General features: G+C 41.5%; 1 pseudogene; it reads left to right on the top strand.

Moving 5' to 3' along the window:
- The first annotated feature begins 15,128 nt into the window (after positions 1–15,128).
- On the top strand, positions 15,129–15,296 carry LOC109571643 (small ribosomal subunit protein uS14-like; annotated as a pseudogene).
- The last annotated feature ends 8,080 nt before the right edge of the window (positions 15,297–23,376 follow it).

Here is a 23,376-nt window from a genome sequence, read left to right as displayed (position 1 = left end):
TGAGAAGAGAGTGAAAAAACTGGCTTAAGACTCAACATTCAAAAAAACCAAGATCATGGCATCTGGTCCCATCACTTCATGGCAAATAGAAGGGAAAAAAGGGGAAGCAGTGACATTTTATTTTCCTGGGCTCCAAAATCACTGCTCATGGTAACTGCAGCCATGAAATTAAAAGACGCTTACTCTTTGAAGAAAAGCTATGAAAAACCTAGGCAGCATATTAAAAAGCAGTGACATTACTTTGCCGACACAGGTCCGATAATCAAAGTATGGTTTTTCCAGTACTCATGTATGGATGTCAGAGTTAGACCAGGAAGAACTGACACTTCCTGCCAAAGAACTGACACTTTCCAACTGTGATGCTGGAGAAGACTCTTGAGGGTCCCTTGGACAGCAAGGAGATCCAACCAGTCCATCCTAAAGGAAATCATCCCTGGATATTCATTGGAAGGACTGATGCTGAAGCTGAAGCTCCAATACTTTGGTCACCTGATGCGAAGAGCTGACTCATTAGAAAAGACCCTGATTCTGGCAAAGATTGAAGGCAAAAGGAGAAGGGGACAGCAGAGGATGAGATGGTTACATAGCATTACTGACTCAAAGGATATGAATGAACAGTCTCTGGGAGATAATGAAGGACAGGTGTGCTGCAATCCATGGGATTGCAAAGAGGACTTAGCAACTGGACAGGATTTAGTGACTGGACAAGACTTTGTGGCTGAACAAGACTTTGTGACTGAACAACAACAACAATCCTAGGCCATCCTAGACCATCTTGTCTCCAGCTGACCTGCCTGCTGACCACAGATGCATGAGAAAGCTCATCAGCAATCGATCAGACTGAATCAGACTGAATCAGACCAGAACTGTGTAGCTGACCTCTTTAGGTCACTAAGTTTTAGGATAGTTTGTTTCATAGTAATAAATACTGATACCCATTCATTCAATGAAATATCTTGGAGCAATTTGAAAGAATGAAGGGAACATATGCATATTGGTATGTGCATGGAAAGCTTGCTGACACAAATTAATATTTACAAAGTGTGTAATTCTACAAGCTAACCTATAGCCCTCTAACAATTTCCCCCATTTCTGCATGCTAGCCTTTGTTGATCTCTATTGTAGTCAGATAACTCTATACATTGATGTCCTTGTTAAAATAAGTTTTGAAATGCCCATGTTAAACAGATTTATTTCAGGATTGTCAGTGAATCCTTCAGAACGGGTAGTGTATGCTGCTGCCCTATTGTTATTTGACATTAATACCCGCTTCCCATTGAGAGAGTCAATTCCTAGGCAGGTTGATAAGAAGTCCGGGAGTCCCGGAGGAGATAGGGGTCTGGAATTGGGTGGAGTCCCGGAGGAGATAGGGGTCTGGAATTCTCAAGGAGGAGGAAAGGATAAACATCTTTTTTTTCTCTACATTCCTTAGTCTTAGTCACATAAAATGTTTTTTCTTTAAGCCCAGAACTGATGATTACACAACAAACAACTCAGTTTAAACTCTCTACTAAGGATTATAAAACAACAATGTATCCTGCTTGAGGACAGTTTCTCCTTCCTGAAAACCTTCTGGCTAATCCTGTTATCTTAAAATGTAAATTATGGGAGTGGGTCTAGTAAGATCTTTACAACCTTGAAACATTCTTTTGATTTATTGTAATAAATATAACTCCCTTGCTAACACTAGCGAGGGGGACACTTTCCACCCCCCCTTCCGATGTCTATATCAGAAGCTTTCTCTGTCCCTCAACGTCCGCTGGATCATCGAAAAAGCAAGAGAGTTCCAGAAAAACATCTATTTCTGCTTTATTGACTATGCCAAAGCCTTTGACTACGTGGATCACAATAAACTGTGGAAAATTCTGAAAGAGATGGGAATACCAGACCACCTGACCTGCCTCTTGAGAAACCTATATGCAGGTCAGGAAGCAACAGTTAGAACTGGACATGGAACAACAGACTGGTTCCAAATAGGAAAAGGAGTACGTCAAGGCTGTATATTGTCACCCTGCTTGTTTAATGTTAGGTAGGTCGAATAGGGAAAAGAAGTCCAAAATTGTGGTGGCTAAAAGACAAGGAAGGGAAAAGCCCGCGAAAATAGAACAAAGGAAGGTCAAAGGAAGGTCCAAGGACCAGAGTGAAGATTTCAGGTAGAACAAATAGCACTCCTGGCTAAGCCCAGTTTGCACACGGCAGCCCAGGTGGCGGAAAAAAACATAAAAGGAGCCAAAGCGCTTTCTTGCTCTCTTTCTCTCCCTCATGCCTACGCTCTTTCTCTCTCTCTCCATCTCTCACTCTCTCTCTCCCCCTCCCCCACACACTCCTCCACTCTCTTCTCTTCGAGTCTTTGGGTTGGCATGCCCTCACGCTTCGAGGATGGATTCTCCTACTATCTTCTAAAGAAAATAGAGCTGTAACAACTGATTTGCCTAAAAGCTATAACACGGTTTGTCCAAGACCCGAGAGCTGTGATGTGCTGAGGGCTTTAATGTCCGTAGCTCCAAATCTTTGTTGTAACAAGACAAAGAACCGAGGAATGTACACTTGCATGACATTTAACTTATATGCAGAGTACATCATGAGAAAGGCTGGGCTGGAAGAAGCACAAGCTGGAATCAAGATTGCCGGGAGAAATATCAATAACCTCAGATATGCAGATGACACCACCCTTATGGCAGAAAATGAAGAGGAACTAAAAAGCCTCTTGATAAAAGTGAAAGTGGAGAGTGAAAAAGTTTGCTTAAAGTTCAACATTCAGAAAACGAAGATCATGGCATCTGGTCCCATCACTTCATGGCAAATACATGGGGAAACAATGGAAACAGTGTCAGACTTTATTTTTGGGGGGCTCCAAAATCACTACAGATGGTGATTGCAGCCATGAAATTAAAAGATGCTTACTCCTTGAAAGGAAAGTTATGACCAACCTAGACAGCATATTAAAAAGCAGAGATATTACTTTGCCAACAAAGGTTCGTCTAGTCAAGGCTATGGTTTTTCCAGTGGTCATGTACGGATGTGAGAGTTGGACCGTGAAGAAAGCTGAGCGCCGAAGAATTGATGCTTTTGAAGTGTGGTGTTGGAGAAGACTCTTGAGAGTCCCTTGGACTGCAAGGAGATCCAACCAGTCCATTCTAAAGGAGATCAGTCCTGGGTGTTCATTGGAAGGACTGATGCTGAAGCTGAAACTCTAGTACTTTGGCCACCTCATGCGAAGAGTTGACTCATTGGAAAAGACTCTGATGCTGGGAGGGATTGCGGGCAGGAGGAGAAGGGGACGACAGAGGATGAGATGGCTGGATGGCATCACCGACTCGATGGACATGAGTTTGAGTGAACTCCGGGAGTTGGTGATGGACAGGGAGGCCTCGTGTGCTGTGATTCATGGGGTCGTGAAGAGTTGGACATGACTGAGCAACTGAACTGAACTGATACAAAAGCTCTCGAGTGATCAAGACTGGTCCCTGGTCCCGAAGTTAAATCTTCTTCAGAGATCACGAATTGGACACCATTCACCACCTTGCCTTAACATCCCTAGAGAGTAATGGTTCATACAGTACACTTTGGGAAATGCTGTCTTGTTTATTCTTGGGATAACTAGCTCTATGAACTCTGCTGTGTTTCTCTGCCACTTTGCTGGAAGGCTTTCTGATTTGTGTATTGTGCTGTGTCCTGTGTCTTATTCTTGTCAAATTCATTCCCCAAAACCCATTATAATAAAAGTAAGTAGCAAATAGTTTCTGCTTTAAAAAACATTCCCCTGACTTTCCCCATCAGCATTAGCCTTTATGTACACACACAATTGTTACTTTGTCCAATGTGCGCATTTCAGGTCAAAGTGATCTATTTCAGAAAATTGGACTTACTTAAACTATCTTGATGAAAGGATTGTACTTGGGGCCCTGGAAGAGAAGTGATCCTCTCTTGGAGAGAAGAGGACTCACAGCACTGGCCTTGGAGGTAGAAGTCCTGGAAATTCAGGCTCTGAAAGAAATCAAAGATGACACAAACAAATGGAGAGTTATATCATGTTCTTGGATTGAAAGAATCAATATTGTGAAAATGACTATACTATACAAAGCAATCTACGTATTCAATGAATCTTTGTCAAATTACCAAGGGCATTTTTCACAGAATTAAAACAAAAAATTTTACATTTTGTATGGAAACACAAAAGACTCCAAACAGCAAAAGTAATCTTGAGAAAGAAAAATGGAGCAGGAGGAATCAGACTCCCCAGCCTCAGACTATACTACAAAGCTACAGTGATCAAAAACAGGACTAGCACAAAAACAGAAATATACATCAAAGGAACAGGATAGACGATCCATCTAAAGGAGGCAAGAATATACCACAGAGAAAAAGCAGTCTCTTTAATAAGTGGTGCTGGAAAAACTGGATAGATACATGTAAAAGAATAAAAACAGAACACTCTTTAACACACAAAAGAAAAAACTCAAAATGGATTAAAGAATTAAATGTAAGGCCAGATAGTATAAAACATTTAGAGGAAAATATATGCAAAACATTGATAAATTGCAGCAAGATTTCAACCCACTACACAGAGTAATGAAAATAAAAACAAAAGTAAACAAATGAGACCTAATTAAATTTAAAAGCTTTTGCACAGCAACAGAAATGATAAACAAAATTTAAAGACATCCCTCAGAATGGGAGAAAACATTTGCAAATGAAGCTACGGACAAGGGATTAATCTCCGAAATGTACAAGCAGCACATGCACCTCAATATCAAAAAAACGAACAACCCGAACAAAAAATGGGTGGAAGACCTAAAGACTTCTTTCTCCAAAGAAGATATTCGATGGCCACCAAACACAGGACAAGATGCTCAACATCACTCATTATTAGAGAAGTCCAAATCAAAACTACAATGAGGTATCACCTCACACTAGCCAGAATGGCCATCTTCAGAAAAATCTACAAACAATAAATGCTAGAGTGGGTACGGAAAAAAGGGAACCTCCTACACTGTTGGTGGGAATGTAAATTGGTGCAGCCACTATGGAGAACAGTATGGAGGTTTCTTTAAAAACTAAGAATAGGGCTATCGTATGATCCAGCAATCCCAGTGCTAGGCATATATCCAGAGAAAACCACAATTTGAAAGCATGCATGCGCCTTGACGTTCACTATTTACAATAGCCAGAACATGAAAGCAACCTAAATGTCTATCAGTGGAGGAACGGATAAAGAAGGTGTGGTGTATGTGTATACAATGGAATATTACTCAGCCATAAAAAGGGATGAAATAGTGCCATTTACAGGGACATGAATGGTCCTAGAGACTGTCATAAAGAGTGAAGTAAGTCAGAAAGAGAAAAACAAATATCATGTAATATTGCTTATATGTGGAATATGGAAAAATGGTACAGACAAGTTTATTTGCAAAAGAGAGAATCTCAGATGTAAAGAACAAACTTATGGTTACCAAGTAGGGGAAGGGGGCGTGGGATAAATTGGGAAATTGACATATATACACTAGTATGTATAAAATAGATAACTAATGAAAACCTACAGTATAGCTCAGAGAACTCTATTCAGTGCTCTGTGGTGATCTAAATGAGAGGGACATCTTTTAAAAAAGTGGATATATGTATACATGTAACTGATTCACTTTGTTGCATGGCAGAAACTAACATAACACTGTAAAGCAGCTATATTCCAATAAAAATTAAAAATAAGAAATCCAGACATTGGTATGAAGGCACTGGATCCTCGGGGGTTGCTGAGCCCCAGTTTGTTCTGTTTATCCAAAAATGAGGATGGTGTCATAGGGAAGTTTCAGGGACATTCTGGTGGTGAGAGAAATTAATGAGGGTGAAACTGTGTGCTGGACCTGGGGTTGTCAGTCCAGGCCCCTACATTTCTGCACAGCAGGAACAGAAAAGGAGGGTATCTATTTGTATGACTGAAATAGCCATAAATATCTAGCAGAGCTGGATCCATGGACTCCAGTAATACCATTAAGAACAGCTTTTCTCCATTTTCCAACAGATTTTCTGTCTTGACTCTTATTAGAAGAGGGGACCTAAATAACAAATGCCCACTAAAATGAGGGAAAGATCCATAGTCTTCACCACTCATTGTTGACTTATGTCAGGCCTTGGCTCACTGATGTCCCTTGTCATGACCTTGGCCTGTAACTTTAAGACCTATAATTAGTCTCAGAATCAGGAAGAAAGGGGCTGTCAGCCCAACCTCTGCCTCGTTTCCTGAACACCGATTTTTACCCAATTCCTTTTCTTTTTGTACCAAGAGATGAGGGTGTTGCGTGCTTGAAGACAAACTCCTCATTTGGGGAGGTGGATAGAAGACATAAAGCTTGGCCATACTTAGAAATACAGATGGAACTGGACTGAATGCCCCTTTTCATTCACTGATTCAGGTTGGTGGTGTTCGTGAATCCTAATTTGTAAATGAAAGACTTTTGGCTTTTCTGCTGCTGCTAAGTCACTTCAGTCATGTCTGACTCTGTGTGACCCCAGAGATGGCAGCCCACCAGGCTTCCCCGTCCCTGGGATTCTCCAGGCAAGAACACTGGAGTGGGTTGCCATTTCCTTCTCCAATGCTTGAAAGTGAAAAGTGAAAGGGAAGTCGCTTAGTTGTGTCCGACTCCTAGCGACCCCACGGACTGCAGCCTACCAGGCTCCTCCATCCATGGGATTTTCCAGGCAAGAGTACTGGAGTGGGGTGCCATTGGCTTTTCTATTTGGTGGAAAAGACAATCCTAGGGAGGGAGGAAGGAGAGACAGAAAGAAGAAGAGAAGAAAGAAGAAGGAGGAGGAAAAGGAGAAAGGAGAATGACAGGAAGAAAGAAGGGGGGACAGAGGAGGTGAAGGAGAGAGGGAGGGAGGAAGGGTAAAGAGGAGATAAGGGGTGGAGAGCCTTAGGCAGGCCAGTGCTGGAGGAGCAGGCAGAACGTTCCCTCAACAATTCCTTTTCTCCGTAGTGCCTCTTACTCCAGGTTTTTGTGGGCATCAGTTTCCAGTTTTCAAACTTATTTTTATGACCATTAAAGTTATAAACATAAATAACTATAAACAACAGAAGGCCCAGAAAGCTTCGAAAATGCTTAAAAGTGCTCCCTGATCTCACTCCCTGTGGATCCGGGTGAGATTTCCTGGAGAAAGGATATTTGAGCTGTAATATAAGAGTTTTGTAGATGATTAGGTGAAGAGAGTGGGGGAGAAAGAGTTCTCATGTTTGCCCCTCAGGATTCACTTTCCATTTTTCATCTCTGTGCCCCAGAGGCATGGCCTCCAGGGACTGTCTCTCCAGGCTCTCGAGTGGGTTTGGCCAATGGGAGGCACCCCCAAGAGGTGAGTGCAGGGAGCAGGTGAATGGTGGTGTTTATTCCTCTGCTCCCTCCTTGTCTGAGGTGGCATTCCTCTACGGATGGCCACAGCTGTGTCAGCCTGTGTCAACCACAAGTCGTCTCTGACTGCAGGGAGCATAATTAACTGAGGACACTGGCTGCTGTGCTCTGAAGTCCATCCCTGCATTGCTCCAAGGCCATGTCTTGCATTGGCTGCTCCCAGATGTTCAGCCTGTGCAGCAGGGATACTAAGGCATTCCTGAGAGATCTGGGATTCCTCTGTCAATTTTGGCTCCTGACAATGTTGTCAAAACGTTCTTAGTCCAATCCATCCTTCTTCCTCTATTCTTCACTTGGAGTCAGAATTACATCATCATGTCAGATGCTCCTCCCAAACTTTCTGAGTCCCCTCCCATTTTCTCTTTTAAACGTTCTCCCTAATAAGATCCTAGCATGTTTAATCTCATCTTGGCGTTTGTTTCTTGGAGAACCTGCCTTTGCTGAGAGGCCCTTCATTTTCAACTGCCAGCTCACCCTTCCCCAGAAACTGTTCCCTCCTCGCCTCTTTGAGGCCTGGCTGTGATTCCAGCTCAGCTGTTGTTACTCCCTGGGTGGTGTTTCCCTTAGGCCTGTTTGCAACTTTTCAAGAAGTCCCATCATTAAACTCAGAAAAGTTACTGCTATAGACTGAATGTTTCAGTTCAGCTCAGTTGCTCAGTCGTGTCCAATGCTTTGCGACCCCATGAATCGCAGCACGCCAGGCCTCCCTGTCCATCACCAACTCCCGGAGTTCACTCAGACTCATGTCCATCGAGTCAGTGATGCCATCCAGCCATTTCATCCTCTGTCGTCCCCTCCTGCCCCCAATCCCTCCCAGCATCAGGGTCTTTTCCAATGAGTCAACTCTTCGCATGAGGTGGCCAAAGTACTGGAGTTTCAGCTTTAGCATCAGTCCTTCCAAAGAAATCCCAGGGCTGATCTCTTTCAGAATGGACTGGTTGGATCTCCTTGCAGTCCAAGGGACTCTCAAGAGTCTTCTCCAACACCACACTTCAAAAGCATCAATTCTTCGGCGTTCAGCCTTCTTCACAGTCCAACTCTCACATCCATACATGACCACTGGAAAAACCATAGCCTTGACTATACGGACCTTTGTTGGCAAAGTAATGTCTCTGCTTTTGAATATGCTATCTAGGTTGGTCATAACTTTCCTGACAAGGAGTAAGTGTCTTTTAATTTCATGGCTGCAGTCACCATCTGCAGTGATTTTCGAGCCCAAAAATATAAAGTCTGACACTGTTTCCACTGTTTTCCCATATATTTCCTATGAAGTGATGGGACCAGATGCCATGATCTTCGTTTTCTGAATGTTGAGCTTTAAGCCAACTTTTTCACTCTCCTCTTTCACTTTCTTCAAGAGGCTTTTTAGTTCCTCTTCACTTTATGCCATAAGGGTGGTGTCATCTGCATATCTAAAGTTATTGATATTTCTCCCGGCAATCTTGATTCCAGCTTGTGCTTCTTCCAGCCCAGCATTTCTCATGATGTACTCTTCATAGATGTTAAATAAGCAGGGTGACAATATACAGCCTTGACGAACTCCTTTTCCTATTTGGAACCAGTCTGTTGTTCCATGTCCAGGTCTAACTGTTGCTTCCTGACCCGCATACTGATTTCTCAAGAGGCAGGTCAGGTGGTCTGGTATTCCCATCTCTTGCAGAAGTTTCCACAGTTTATTGTGATCCACACAGTCAAAGGCTTTGGCATAGTCAATAAAACAGAAATAGATGTTTTTCTGGAACTCTCTTGCTTTTTCCACGATCCAGCAGATGTTGGCAATTTGATCTCTGGTTCCTATGCCTTTTCTAAAACCAGCTTGAACATCAGGAAGTTCACGGTTCACATATTGCTGAAGCCTGGCTTGGAGAATTTTGAGCATTACTTTATTAGCGTGTGAGATGAGTGCAATTGTGTGGTAGTTTGAGCATTCTTTGGCATTGCCTTTCTTTGGGATTGGAATGAAAACTGACCTTTTCCAGTCCTGTGGCCACTGCTGAGTTTTCCAAATTTGCTGGCATATTGAGTGCAGCACTTTCACAGCATCATCTTTCAGGATTTGAAAGAGCTCAACTGGAATGCCATCACCTCCACTAGCTTTGTTCATAGTGATGCTTTCTAAGGCCCACTTGACTTCACATTCCAGGATGTCTGGCTATATCTCCCCAAAACTCGTGTGTTAAAACCTGATCTGCAACAGACATAGAGAATAGACTTATGGACATGGGGAGAGGGGAGGAGAGGGTGAGATGTATGGAAAGAGTAACGTGTAAACTTACACTACCATATGTAAAATAGATAACCAACAGGAATTTGCTGTATGGCTCAGGAAACTCAAACAGGGGCTCTGTATCAACCTAGAGAGGTGAGATGGGGAGGGAGATGGGAGGGAGGATCAAAAGGGATGAGATATATGTATACCCATGGCTGATTCATTCTGAGGTTTGACAGAAAACAACAAAATTCTTAAAGAAATTATCCTTCAATAAAAAAATAAATTAAAAAGAAAAGAAAAACTGGTCTCCAATGTGATGATATTTGGAGATGGGGCCTTTGGGAGGTGATTTTTTCATGAGGGCAGAGCCCCCAAGAATGGGAAGGAGATCCCGGAGAGATGATCCTTTGCCTCTCCACCATTTGAAGTCACAGCAAAAAGGCAGCTTTCTATGAATCAGGCTCTCACCAGACCTGGAATCTGCTAGCACCTTAATCTTGAACTGTGCAGCCTCTAGAACTGTGAGAAATCAATCTCTGTCATCTATAAGCCACGGTTTGCGGTATTCAATTATAGCAGCCTGAATGGACTAAGATAGTTACCCTCTTTGAATGTAACACTTGTTTACTGCCAGGATTCTCTCTGATACAGTAGTCTGGCACAGAGAACAACTCGTGCAATATCCTGATGTGAGGGAAGACTTGTGTGCTCTCCATGATGCTGACCCACATCGCCCACTAGACACCGAAACTTGCTTGTCCTGTGGGCTTGGGGAAGCACATGATGGCCACACTCCTCTGAGCTTCCCTGCTGCCTTAGGCAAGCCTCCACCTTTCTACTGGCCTCAGGGTGTAACCAAATGCTTTCTCTATTGAACTTCTCTAATTTTTGCCTGCCAAGCATCCAATCCTCTTCTGATTATTATAATTTGATTTTCCTTTTGGGAATCAACTTTTTCCTTCTCTCAAACTACGTCAGTGTACCAGATTGGCCAATTGAATCAGAAATTAGAGTGTGGTTTGTTGGGTTAGTAAGAGTTAACTTGGGGGGTTTGTGGAAGCTATTGAGGAAAAGGATCTCTTTTCTTCAGGATTGATGTATTGAAAGAACTTTCTGGGGCCATCTCATGGATACAAGAGCTGATACAGGAGGAAATCTGAATTGAGAGACAGTGAGAAAGAGAGAAGATGAGAAAAACTGGTGACATCATTTGAGCCCTTGGATGCGGATGTGTCTGAAACCAACATGCCCTTGAAATTTTCACTTATGTAAGATAATTGACACTTGTTATTTTGACTAAACCATTTTAAGTTGGATTTTTGTCACTTTAAAAAAAAGAGAATTCAACTAAAACTGCTATAAGGGCCCGTCTAGTTTCATTGTTTTAGGAATTTACATGTTCTTCACACCAGAGACATAACATTTAATGTCAGCTACAATGAGTAGAAGCTACAGTGGGTACAATGCTGAAGACTCTTGAGAGTCCCTTGGACTAGATCCAACCAGTCCATCCTAAAGGAGATCAGTCCTGGGTGTTCATTGGAAGCACTGATGTTGAAGCTGAAACTCCAATACTTTGGCCACCTGATGAGAAGAACTGACTCATTTGAAAAGACTCTGATGCTGGGAAAGATTGAGGGCAGGCGGAGAAGGGGACGACAGAGGATGAGATGGTTGGATGGCATCACCGACTCAAAGGACATGAGTTTGGGTAGACACTGGGAGTTGATAACGGACAGGGAGGCCTGGCATGCTGCAGTCCATGGGGTCGCAAAGAGTCGGACATGACTGAGTGACTAAACTGAACTGAACTGACAATGGATAGAAAGCAACTTCTTCTCTATGCCTTCTTCCCAGAAATGAGAGATGGGGTTTTAAAAAATAGCCTTTGATATACAGTTTACATACTATAAAAGTGACTCATTTTTAAGTATAAAATTCAGTGATTTTTCGCAAATTTACAGAATTGTAAAATCCACTTTTAGAACATGTTTTCGTCATCCCCAAAAGATTTTTCATGTTCATTGGCAATCATTCCCTATTCCTATCCCTAGCCAAAGGCAATCATTAATCTGCTATTTGTCTGTGTTAGTTGCTCAGCCATGTCCAACTCTTTGTGACCCCATGGACTGTAGCCCACCAGGCTCCTCTGCCCATGAAATTCTTCAGGAGTGAATTGCCATTTCATGGGTTGCCGTTTCCTTCTCTGGATATTTGTCTATAGATTTGTTTTTTCTGAGTATTTCATGTAAATTGAATCACACAATATGTGGTCTTTGTGTCTGTCTTCGTTTTAACATCATGGTTTTGAGGATCATTGACTTGTAGTATGTATCATAACTTCCTTCTTTTCTTATCACTGAGCATTCACCAGAATCAATGTGTGGAGTATTTTCATTTGTTTGACTATTACAAATAAAGTTTCTGTAAACATCTGGATACAGATCTTTGTGTGAGCATATGTTTTCACTTCTCTTGGGTAGATACCCAGAAGTAGAATTGTTGGTTTATATGGAAGTTTTAGGTTTAACTTTTTAAGAAAAGGTCAAACTGTTTCCCAAAGTGACTGCACCAAAAGCATTAACGCATGAGGGTTCTGTTTTCTCCACATCCTCACCAGCACTTACTATATCTGTTTTTTGATTGTAGACATTCTATTGGGTATGTATTAGTACATAGTTGTGGTTTTTATTTGCATATCTCTAAGGATCAATGCAAAGAAATAGAGGAAAACAACAGAATGGAAAAGACTAGAGATGTCTTCAAGAAAATTAGAGATACCAAGGGAACATTTCATGCAAAAATCAGCTCAATAAAGGACAGAAATGGTATGGACCTAACAGAAGCAGAAGATATTAAGAAGAGGTGGCAAGAATACACAGAAGAACTGTACAAAAAAGATCTTCACGACCCAGATAATCACGATGGTGTGATCACTGACCTAGAGCCAGACATCCTGGAATGTGAAGTCAAGTGGGCCTTAGAAAGCATCACTACAAACAAAGCTAGTGGAGGTGATGGCATTCCAGTTGAGCTCTTTCAAATCCTGAAAGATGATGCTGTGAAAGTGCTGCACTCAATATGCCAGCAAATTTAGAAAACTCAGCAGTGGCCACAGGACTGGAAAAGGTCAGTTTTCATTCCAATCCCAAAGAAAGGCAATGCCAAAGAATGCTCAAACTACCGCACAATTGTACTCATCTCACATGCTAGTAAAGTAATGCTCAAAATTCTCCAAGCCAGGCTTCAGCAATATGTGAACCATGAACTTCCTCATGTTCAAGCTGGTTTTAGAAAAGGCATAGGAACCAGAGATCAAATTGCCAACATCTGCTGGATCGTGGAAAAAGCAAGAGAGTTCCAGAAAAACATCTATTTCTGTTTTATTGACTATGCCAAAGCCTTTGACTGTGTGGATCACAATAAGCTGTGGAAACTTCTGCAAGAGATGGGAATACCAGACCACCTGACCTGCCTCTTGAGAAATTTGTATGCAGGTCAGGAAGCAATAGTTAGACCTGGACATGGAACAACAGACTGGTTCCAAATAGGAAAAGAAGTACGTCAAGGCTATATATTGTCACCCTGCTTATTTAACGTCTATGAAGAGTACATCATGAGAAATGCTGGGCTGCAAGAAACACAAGCTGGAATCAAGATTGCCAGGAGAAATATCAATAACCTCAGATATGCAGATGACACTACCCTTATGGCAGAAAGTGAAGAGGAACTAAAATGCCTCTTGAAGAAAGTGAAAGAGGAGAGTGAAAAAGTTGGCTTAAAGCTCAACATTCAGAAAACGAAGATCATGGCATCTGGTCCCATCACTTCATGGGAAATAGATGGGGAAACAGTGGAAACGGTATCAGACTTTATTTTGGGGGGCTCCAAAATCACTGCAGATGGTGACTACAGTCATGAAATTAAAAGACACTTACTCCTTGGAAGGAAAGTTATGACCAACCTAGGTAGCATATTCAAAAGCAGAGACATTACTTTGCCAACAAAGGTCCATCTAGTCAAGGCTATGGTTTTTCCTGTGGTCATGTATGGATGTGAGAGTTGGACTGTGAAGAAAGCTGAGCGCCAAATAATTGATGCTTTTGAAGTGTGGTGTTGGAGAAGACTCTTGAGAGTCCCTTGGACTGCAAGGAGATCCAACCAGTCCATCCTAAAGGAGATCAGTCCTGGGTGTTCATTGGAAGGACTGATGCTGAAGCTGAAACTCCAAACTTTGGCCATCTCGTGCGAAGAGTTGACTCATTGGAAAAGACCCTGATGCTGGGAGGGATTGGGGGCAGGAGGAGGAGGGGACGACAGAGGATGAGATGGCTGGATGCATCACCATGTCGATGGATATGAGTTTGGGTGGACTCCGGGAGTTGGTGATGGACAGGGAGGCCTGGCATGCTGCGATTCATGGGGTCACAAAGAGTCGGACACGACTGAGAGACTGAACTGATCTGAACTGAAGGATTAATGATATTGAGCATTTTGTCATGTGTTTAATAGCCATATTTTCTTTCTTGAATTGTATATTTAAATCTTCTGCCCATTTAAAAATTGGACTCTTTTGTATTCTTTTTATTTAGTTGTTTGTTCCTTGTATATTTTGGATTTAAGTCTTTTGTCAGATGAATTATTTATAAATATTTAGGAGACAGAAATTTAAATCAAGAAGCTAGTGGTCCTATCTATTTCTTCATTCCCAGGGTGGGCCTTGGCATACCTCGAATGGTTAAAATCTGCCTTTGAACCCTCTTCTCTCATGGACTTATGTCCTTCTAAGCTGTGCTCCTCTATTTCTCTAAGGTCCTTACCTTAGTTTCTTTGGCTGCAAACAACAAAAACCAACTCTGGCTAAATTAAGCAAAAGGACGTTTGTGGAGGGACTTCTGGACCTGTTGACCAAGCCACACTTAGGCCACATAACCTCTCCCAGCTGGGCCAGTCTTGGTCACTTTGCTTTCTATAGTGAGGGGTAGGATCCTTGATTTACTGTCCCACCAAGACACCACACAGTGGAGGAAAGATCATTCCCCAAAAGGAAATCAGGACATTAATTCACTAACTGCTTTTCTTGCTCTGACTTTTTTTTTACTATATTATGCTGCTTTCTTTGGCATCCTTAATCAGGCAGTCAGAGCTCATTTCCAAGGAAGAAGCTGGGATTTCTTTAGAGAGGATATTGAGCAGATGAGTGGAGAGGGACAGACTTCTCTCTGTCTCTTCATTCTTAGGATCTGTTTTCCAAGAAACACCAGATCTATCCTAAATAAACTACCTGCTCTCCCTCTGTGTGTGTCAGCATCTGCCCCTGGAAAATAGCCTGTAACCAATAGCCCTCGAAAGCCCAAAACCCTCTGTCCAATTTCTCTGTGAGACCTCATGTCCTCTCTGCTTCCTTGCCTGAAAGTGCACCACACTTAAAATTTGAAAGCTTGTAGTTCATTGAATAACAACTAAAAATTTAAAAAAACACTTAGCACTTTTGCCTTGTTGAAGCCTAGTAGAACATGGGCCACCAGCAGCTCTACTAGAGCCGGGCAAGAAAATGTGGCCAGGGTTTTCGCTCTTGATGGGTCTCAAATTAGCACGGTCTAATCCAGAAATACAGCCTCGATATGTGCAGCCAGTGTTCACGGCAGTCCTTGAAGGACACCAGCTTCATTAAGTTGGGCTAAATGAACTTCCTTAAATGGGTCATTCAAGACATCTGCCTTATGCAGAAACAATGCTAGCTCTTTGTATATAAAATGAAAATTTAAAAACTTTTAAAGAAGACTTAGCATGTGGCCTGGCACATAGTATGTATTCAATATATGGTAGCTTATTAGTATTATTATTGTGGGATGAGAAAGGCCTAATCCAACTTAGAGTCAAATATGTAAATTAAAGTCAATTATGACACGAGAATGTTGTTAAGACAAATATTTGATTTTTGCTCTTTTAAAAGGGCAATTGCACATATACATTTTTGACTTTGGCTTTTGAGGGGCATATCCTCTTTTTTAATGCCTATTCTAGACGTCTAGAGTGTTATTTTGAGTGGCCTCTGCCCATCACAGTGGAATGAATGGCAACTGCCTGATTGAGAATACAGAAGAAAAGCAGCATGCTGTTGCTGCTGCTCCTAAGCCGCTTCAGTCGTGTCTGACTCTGTGCAACCCCATAGACAGCAGCCCACCAGCCCCCGTCGCCCCTGGGACTCTCTAGGCAAGAACACTGGAGTGGGTTGCCATTTCCTTCTCCAATGCATGAAAGTGAAAAGTGAAAGTGAAGTTGCTCAGTCGTGTCTGACTCTTAGCGACCCCATGGACTGCAGCCTACCAGGCTCCTCTGTCCATGGGATTTTCCAGGCAAGAGTACTGGAGTGGGGTGCCATTGCCTTCTCCAGTAAAAGCAGCATAATACAGCATAAAAGTCAGAGCAAACTGTAGTGGGGCTGAGAAGATTGCAATTTAATGGGGCTCAATTATTTGATTACAATAGACTTTTCAGTTGCCATAGAAACAAAACCACTGCTCTGAAAAACGACACTGATGGGACCAGGCAGGCACACATCTTTCAAAAAAAAAAAGCTAAATTAAATGGTGCACAGAATCGCAACGAGTGCTCCTGAAATTACTTTATCTGGGTGGATAAATGAGGAAAGCACAGAGGTAACAGGTAGTGTAAAATGTTGACACAATGCAGGCTGATCAAAGCAGTCTCCAAATCGCAAAGCAAAATCAATATTTGAATCTTGGACTTCTCTCTGTGACAAGACCCCAGATGCTGGTTTCCTGTAGGATTGTAGATGAGTGAGCCATACTGGGGGCTGGGGATAGGGGATAGTCAAAACAGGAGTCTGGATGACATCGTGGGATAGGGAGTGAAAGAGGGCGACAGAGACAAGTTGAGACCTTATTGTCAATACAGTAAGTAACTTGAACAACATAGATTTAAATTGTGCAGGTCCACATATAGGCAGACTTTTTCTCTATCATAAATAATACTGCAGAACTGACAAACTGTAGTGAGAACCTTGAAGAAGTGCATAGCCAGAAATTCTAATTTCAGGGATCTCTCTACTGGGATTTTCAATACAGAGCCATTTACATTTGCAAAAACTTGAAGGAAAAAATCCTCTTATGATACCAATGAAAATTTATAGATACTTACTCTGGGTACACGCAGCTTTTGGCAGGAAAGAGCTCTTTAACAGGAAAGTGCTATCTGCAGGAGACTCCTTTTTGTCTTACAATAACTTTAGCAAAGCTACATTGTAATTAATCTTAAACGAGGTGCCCTTATCTTCTACTCATCTCAAGCCAAACACAACTTTCAAATCTTTCGATCACACAGTGCTTAGCTTAACATGTTGGTTCTTTCCATAGACCAAAGAAATAAAAATGAGGAATAATTAACAGATGATCAGATCTCTTCCTTAGCTTCCTCTTCACTAATCTTGTGAACAAATAGTGAACAAGATAGCATGTAAAGATCAGAAGGTGTCAACAAATGTGCACACAGTAGGACACAGTGATGAATCTGATTCCCTATCTCAATGATTAGGGGCTTCCCTTGTAGCTCAGTTGGTAAAGAATCTGCCTGCAAAGCAGGAATCTGCCTGTGATGCAGGAGACCCTGGTTCAATTCCTGGGTCTGGAAGATCCCCTGGAGAAGGAAATGGCAACACATTCCAGTATTCTTGCCTGGAAAATCCCATGGGCAGAGGAGCCTGGTGGGCTACAGTCCACTGGGTTGCAAGAGTTGGACACGACTTAGTGACTAAACCACCACCACATCTCAATGATTAACAGATTATTCGAATGAAGCAGGGCAAAGACTAATAGAGTTTTGCCAAGAAAATGCACTGGTCATAGCAAACACCCTCTTCCAACAACACAAGAGAAGACTCTACACATGGACATCACCAGATGGTCAACACCGAAATCAGATTGATTATATTCTTTGCAGCTAAAGATGGAGAAGCTCTATACAGTCAGCAAAAACAAGACCAGCAGCTGACTGTGGCTCAGATCATGAACTCCTTGTTACGAAATTCAGACTTAAATTGAAGAAAGTAGGGAAAACCACTAGACCATTCAGATATGACCTAAATCAAATCCCTTATGATTATACAGTGGAAGTGAGAAATAGATTTAAAGGCCTAGATCTGATAGATAGAGTGCCTGATGAACTATGGACTGAGGTTCATGACATTGTACAGGAGACAGGAATCAAGACCATCCCCATGGAAAAGAAATGCAAAATAACAAAATGGCTGTCTGGGGAGGCCTTACAAATAGCTGTGAAAAGAAGAGAAGCAAAAAGCAAAGGAGAAAAGGAAAGATATAAGCATCTGAATGCAGAGTTCCAAAGAATAGCAAGAAGAGATAAGAAAGCCTTCCTCAGTGATCAATGCAAAGAAATAGAGGAAAACAACAGAATGGGAAAGACTAGAGATGTCTTCAAGAAAATTAGAGATACCAAGGGGATATTTTATGCAAAGATCGGCTCAATAAAGCACAGAAATGGTATGGACCTAACAGAAGCAGACAGTATTAAGAAGAAGTGGCAAGAATACACAGAAGAACTGTACAAAAAAGATCTTCATGACCTGGATAATCACGATGGTGTGATCACTGACCTAGAGCCAGACCTCCTGGAATGTGAAGTCAAGTGGGCCTTAGGAAGCATCACTACAAACAAAGCTAGTGGAGGTGATGGAATTCCAGTTGAGCTATTTCAAATCCTGAAAGATGATGCTGTGAAAGTGCTGCACTCAATATGCCAGCAAATTTAGAAAACTCAGCAGTGGCCACAGGACTGGAAAAGGTCAGTTTTCATTCCAATCCCAAAGAAAGGCAATGCCAAAGAATGCTCAAACTACCGCACAATTGCACTCATCTCACATGCTAGTAAAGTAATGCTCAAAATTCTCCAAGCCAGGCTTCAGCAATATGTGAACCATGAACTTCCAGACGTTCAAGCTGGTTTTAGAAAAGGCAGAGGAACCAGAGATCAAATTGCCAACATCTGCTGGATCATCGAAAAAGCAAGAGAGTTCCAGAAAAACATCTATTTCTGCTTTATTGACTATGCCAAAGCCTTTGACTGTGTGGATCACAATAAGCTGTGGAAACTTCTGCAAGAGATGGGAATACCAGACCACCTGACCTGCCTCTTGAGAAATCTGTATGCAGGTCAGGAAGCAACAGTTAGAACTGGACATGGAACAACAGACTGGTTCCAAGTAGGAAAAGGAGTACGTCAAGGCTGTATATTGTCACCCTGTTTATTTAATGTCTATACAGAGTACATTATGAGAAACGCTGGACTGGAAGAAACACAAGCTGGAATCAAGATTGCTGAGAGAAATATCAATGACCTCAGATATGCAGATGACACCACCCTTATGGCAGAAAGTGAAGAGGAACTAAAAAGCCTCTTGATGAAAGTGAAAGTGGAGAGTGAAAAAGTTGGCTTAAAGCTCAACATTCAGAAAACTAAGATCATGGCATCCAGTCCCACCACTTCATGGGAAATAGATGGGGAAACAGTGGAAACAGTGTCAGACTTTATTTTTCTGGGCTCCAAAATCACTACAGATGGTGACTGCAGCCATGAAATTAAAAGACGCTTACTCCTTGGAAGGAAAGTTATGACCAACCTAGACAGCATATTCAAAAGCAGAGACATTATTTTGCCAACAAAGGTCCATCTACTCAAGGCTATGGTTTTTCCAGTGGTCATGTGTGGATGTGAGAGTTGGACTGTGAAGAAAGCTGAGAGCCGAAGAATTGATGCTTTTGAACTGTGGTGTTGGAGAAGACTCTTGAGAGTCCCTTGGACTGCAAGGAGATCCGACCAGTCCATTCTGAAGGAGATCAGCCCTGGGATTTCTTTGGAAGGAATGATGCTAAAGCTGAAACTCCAGTACTTTGGCCACCTCATGAGAAGAGTTGACTCATTGGAAAAGACTGTGATGCTGGGAGGGATTGGGGGCAGGAGGAGAAGGGAACGCCAGAGGATGAGATGGCTGGATGGCATCACTGACTCAATGGACATGAGTCTGAGTGAACTCCGGGAGTTGGTGATGGACAGGGAGGCCTGGCATGCTGTGATTCATGGGGTCGCAAAGAGTCAGACACGACTGAGCAATTGAACTGAACTGAACTGAACTGAGATCAATAATTAAAGAGATTACTTCCTTCTTTCCCTTTAATGGCCAAGCAGAATCTTCAGAGTTGGTTTGGGGGACATGAATCCACCTTCTCCCCAGATTGCTGGCTTTTCTGACTAAATCAACATTTCTTTCTACCAACATTTGCTTTTCGAGTGTTGATTTTCAGGCAGCAATCAACCAGACCTGAGGTCAGTAACATGGGTATCCTTGTGCCAAGAGCATTACATGGGTCCTCTTATTTAATCCTCCTGACAACCTAGGAGGAAGGTATTATTGTTATCTTCATGTACAGATGGGGAAACTGAAACCAGAGGGGAATAAGCAATATGGCTAGTGATAACAAGAAAATGGTAGGATTTGAACCCAGGTCCTTCTTAGTAGAGACTCTGTGCCCTTAACCATTGGCATTAATGAATTATATTGTCATTATAAGGTAGAATATCCTATAGACACTGAAATTATAAGAATTTTAGGGACATAAGAAAATGTTTCTTATAAGTAGGAAAAGCATGTCATAAACTTTATATATTACATAATTTCAGCCATGTTATTTTTATAAATTTGCAATCAAAAAAGACATGAAGAAAATTATTCGATACTGTCAAGTGTTTTTTTTTTTTTTTTTAAGTTTATTAACTCTGTGCAGATCTGAGGCTGTGGGTATGGGTATTATCAGAATATTTTATTGCAGTGTTAATTTCTTCAGACCAGACAAAACCCACACAAAGCCAGAGAAATGTCCAGAAATGAGATCTTCAGAAGGTGGTGGATCAGAGATTGGACTAACTACCAGCACTATTTTAAGATGGAATGATGGTCATTAGTTAGGGGAACAGAAAGGGAAGGCTCTACAGCCTGGGCTGAACCCTGCAACTCAGGTCCCCAGGGCGCTCACAGCACCTTTCCTGATTCCCTCTCCTCCTCCTCCTCTTTCCCCTCCCCCTCTTTCCTTCTTTGTCCTCTTCTTCTTCCACTCACTTCTTTCTCCTTCTCTAACCAACGTCTATCAGGCACTGAAGTCAGTCAATAATTGTGAAATGGTCATCTAACAGAATGGGCATCTGAGTTTTTCCTTCCTCAGTGTAGATCTTTCCTCTTTCTGGTAACTGTGGGACCCTGAATTTTCTTAACAGGAGCTGGTAAGGCTGTCAGTCAAGGTGTTGGCCCTCCCCTAGCCAGAGGATGGGAGGTGACTGAGCTTGGCTCGGTGAAGTCTAGTAGGAATCTGAATCTTGAGCAGATGACATAAAGATAGGATACTGGGAAGCAGATCATCCTGGAGAAGGCACTTCAAAGAGACCACTCCCTTGAAACCCAGATCTTCCCTGGGACCTATCCTTCTAAAGCCTCATCCTTTTGCTTTTTATTCCATTCCATAAGCTATCCCAGAAGCTTCCAAGTTTTATTTCTCTTGTTGCTGAGTTTTGCTTCCTTTGGCCAGTCTGTTTCTGTTGCTCACCACCATGTAGCAACAGAGGCCGACTCTGTGGCTGTGTATACAGGGTCTCAGCAACTTGGTTCAGACACGCAAAGGAGAATCGAACATCATCTCCTCGCTTCATTCTAGATCTCGTAGCTTGGACTTAATGGGCCTTGTTTATAAACTGAGGCAAAGGTTGAGATTTTGGCTCCCTATTGTTCAATCACTGAGTGATCTTGTTCTGTGTTCTTTCCTCTTGACTTTTTTAATTTGAAAAATTTGAACCAAGGCCAGATTAAGGTGTAGGCTGTCAAGGCAGCTGCAAACCTGTAGGGGAGTTACATCATCATTCAGAAATGTGAAACCAGTGAGCTCAGGTCCCCCAGGAGCAACTCTACGGAACTGCTGGGAATCTAGTGGGTCTGAGCCACTGAAGGCAACACTGCTCTCCAGGGATGATTAAAGCACTCCACTTTTTCTTTTTGGTATTTTTGAGACACACACATTTTTTTTTAAGTCAGATGAAGTTTTAAAAAAAAAATTTTTTTTAATTGTGAGAGTACAATAACAGATTTATAGTAGATTGGAAAATACAGAACAAAATTGCATGTAGTTCCACTATATATTACAATTAATTATTTTTAAGTAGATAAATTAAGATTTTTTAGTTGAAGTTTTAATGTAAAACTCTCAAAAATTAACAGAATGAATAGACAGAAAAGTAGAAAGATATACTAGACCTGAAAAGCCCTTAATTCAACATAATTAAGACTTATACAATTTTCACACAAAGCAGGGCACAAATTCTATTTAAGTTCCTATGGACTATAAACAAGGAGATACTGGAGCATACCCAGGGACATAAAACAAGGTGCAAAAATTTCATGGCCTAAAAGGATTGAAATCATCCAGAGACTAGTCTCTTATCACTGTGGCATTATGTTAGATATCAATATAAAAATATATTTGAAAGTAACCCACTTATTTTCAAGCACAATGTGACATTTGCCAAGAGAGATCTTTGACTTAGTCATTGAAAGCCTCAGGAAGGTTAGAAGATTGGAAAAAATACAGAGAAGAACGCACTTAAATGAGAAATTAATACCAAAATGAGAAATTCAAGGATACTTTAAAAAAGCAATGTATTTGGAAATTAAGTGTCCACTTTTAAATGATGGGTGTATCTAAGAAGCCATAACAAGAAAAATTAGAAAATATTTGTAACAAAACAAATTTGAAAAGATAATTTATCAGAATTTGCTGCATGCAGCTGAGGCTGCTCAAAGAAACTAAATACAATGTGGAATCTTGAATAAGGTATGAAAACAAATAATGGACACCAGCATAAAATTTTGTGAAATTTGAACAAAATCTCTACTTTAGTTAATATTACATAACATGTTAATTTCTTGTTGTCTTTTAAACACAGTATTTCTTTATATTTTCATAATTGGATTAAAAGTTTCAAGCCTCAGTCAAGATTTTTTATTTATTTATTTACTTTGGTTTTTAAAGTACTTTTTATTTATTTATTTTTTGATTTATTTATTTTAATTGGAGGCTAATTATTTTACAATATTGTAGTGGTTTTGCCATACATTGACATGAATCAGCCATGGGTGTACAGGTATTCCCCATCCTGAACCCCCCTCCCACCTCCCTCCACATTCCATCCCTCTGGGTCATCCCAGTGCACCAGCCCTGAGCGCCCTGCATGCATTGAACCTGGACTGGCGATCTGTTTCACATATGATAATATACATGTTTGAATGCTATTGTCTCAAATCATCCCACCCTCACCTTCTCCCACAGAGTCCGAAAGTCTGTTCTATACATCTGTGTCTCTTTTGCTGTCTTACATATAGGGTTATCGTTATCATCTTTCTAAATTCCATATATATGTGTCAGTATACTGTATTGGTGTTTTTCTTTCTGGCTTACTTAAACACAGTATTTCTTTATATTTTCAGAATTGAATTAAAAGTTTCAAGCCTCATTCAAGATTTTTTTTTAAATCACTAAAGTAATAAGATTGCTAGATTTTTAGTAGTAATACTTTGTTGTTCAGTTGCTCAGTCATGTCTGACTCTTTGTGACCCCATGAACTGCAGCACACCAGGCCTCCCTGTCCTTTATCGTCTCCTGGAGCTTGCTCAAGTTCATGTCCATT

Source organism: Bos indicus, chromosome 18 (genome assembly GCF_029378745.1).
Source record: "Bos indicus isolate NIAB-ARS_2022 breed Sahiwal x Tharparkar chromosome 18, NIAB-ARS_B.indTharparkar_mat_pri_1.0, whole genome shotgun sequence".
Taxonomy (NCBI): domain Eukaryota; kingdom Metazoa; phylum Chordata; class Mammalia; order Artiodactyla; family Bovidae; genus Bos; species Bos indicus.
The sequence above is the reverse complement of the archived record's forward strand: the minus strand, read 5'-3'. Positions and strand labels throughout refer to the sequence as shown.